This window comes from Terrapene carolina, unplaced genomic scaffold (genome assembly GCF_002925995.2).
Source record: "Terrapene carolina triunguis isolate 2854851 unplaced genomic scaffold, T_m_triunguis-2.0 Scaffold30002, whole genome shotgun sequence".
Lineage (NCBI taxonomy): Eukaryota > Metazoa > Chordata > Testudines > Emydidae > Terrapene > Terrapene triunguis.
This window is the reverse complement of record NW_020694353.1, coordinates 1,948-3,894: the sequence shown is the minus strand read 5'-3', so window position 1 is coordinate 3,894 and position 1,947 is coordinate 1,948.

Genomic DNA, 1,947 nt, shown 5'->3' with positions numbered 1-1,947 from the left:
ACCCCAGTTTGGAACCACTGCCTTTGGGGCTTGCGGAGCCCCCTGCTGTGAGGGACCATGACACACAAGAGGGCCCTCATCTCTCAGTCACCAGGCACTGTGTGTATGTCTAACCCCTCTCCTTGGTCTCCGACACTGGGTGCTGGGGCTGTGAGACTGACACTGCTTCCCCCAATGCACATGGTTCCTTAGGTCCTCGCTACGGCAGCTCAGGGCTGGGGTTTGGGATGGGGAATGCTGTGGCCACAGGCCCCCAAATCAATTGACAGCTGTGGGGAGGTGCCGGCTGAGCTGCAGGGTGACCACTGAGCACAAGGAGGGGCGCAGCGGCATAGGAAGAACCCTGCATCATGGCAGGGGGTTAGATGGCCTTGCGGGCCTTTCTGGCCCCGTGGTGCCCTGGTTCTAAGCAGCCTGAGGCCGTGGAGTGGGCATGCGCCTGCCCCGGATCAGAGACTGGTTCCCCCTATGGCTGGGGTCAGCCAGGGCCTCCCTCTGGCCCCAGATCCCTCTCGGGGAGATGGCAGAGCTGCCAGCCCATGATCACAGGGGGGTCTCAGCAGCTCGCCCTCGTGGCTGTGAGGGGAGCAGGGACGGGTGACCACGGTGCCCCAGCAGTGCTGAGGCCAGAACCCACGTGAAAGGAACCCAGCAAATCCCAGGACTCCTGGGGGCCTGACCTCCGGGCTGGACACTATGAATTGGGGCCAGTGCAGGGGGCTGAGAGGCCTCGTGGGGGCGCTGAGGGGCCGAAGGGCTGGCCCTCTCCCGAAGGAGCAGCAATCCCTGAGGGAGCCCTACACGCCAGGACAGTGCAGGGACAGCGGCACCAGACACACGGCCGGCCGGCTGCAGCGGGAGGCAGCTTGGAGTCCCCACCACGCAGGGCTGCCAGCGTCGTGCATCTGGCGTGATGCACACACCTGCAACCCGTTTTCCCCAGCCCATGCCCCAGCCCCAGTGTGCAGCCAGGGCCATCAAGGGGCTGCCGCGTAGGTGCCTCCCATCTCACTGGGCCACCTGCTGAGTCCGACCCCCTATTTGGAAGGGGCAGGTAGGCTCTGAGGCTATGGCCCGCGGTGGCAGGGAGCAGGGGGAGACACCTCGTGCCGGCCCTGACCCCCACACCTGCCCCAGGCTCCTCTGCCCCCCATGTGTCTCTACTCCCCCTGCCCCCCAGGCTCCTTTCAGGTACCCCAGGCTGCTCACCCCTCACCTGCAGTGCCAGGGTCCCTGGGCACCCAGCTGCTGTTGGCTCCCTGCCTCACACATCTGCCTGGGGCCAAAGTTTCCACAGTGACGTGTAAGTTTGGGTGTCTCCATTTTTGGGAGCCCAGCTCAAGTCCCCTCCTAGGACCTGATTTTCAGAGCCCGGGTGAGCAGGAGTCGGGGGGGGCGGGGGGAGGCACGGGGCAGGGGAGCTCCCAGGTGCAAATGCTGGGTCTGGCACCAGCGCTCGCAGCCTAGAGGGGTCTCTAACTTCCCTGGTGCTGATTTGGCCCAGGGGAGCCTTTCCCCAGGAACGGCCCAGCAGGGCGGCTCGCTGTACACACTCTTGTGGGGCCATTTATTGCTGAGCTCCTGTGGGTATGTGCAGAAAAGACCCTGTCCCGCGCTCTGGGGTCACTATTGCATAGTAAAATACAACCTGCGGGGATAAAGCCAGCGGCTACCCCACCCCACATGCCCTCTCCCCTCCCCAGCAAGCGCCAGCCCCATTGAGCTCCTCCCCCATGAAAACTGACCTCCCTCTGTGCCCTGTGGCTGAGTGTACCCCAGGGAGCAGCAGCCCCTGGTGCAGAGGGGAGACCGCAGCCTGTCCCTCTGACTGGGAGGTGCCAACTCTGCCTGGCCAACCAGGCACACGTAAATGCCCAGCACGCCACTGTATGTCCACGGTCTGTCCTCCCTTCCCCCCTGCTGGTCCCTCCTTTTGGAGATACAGGG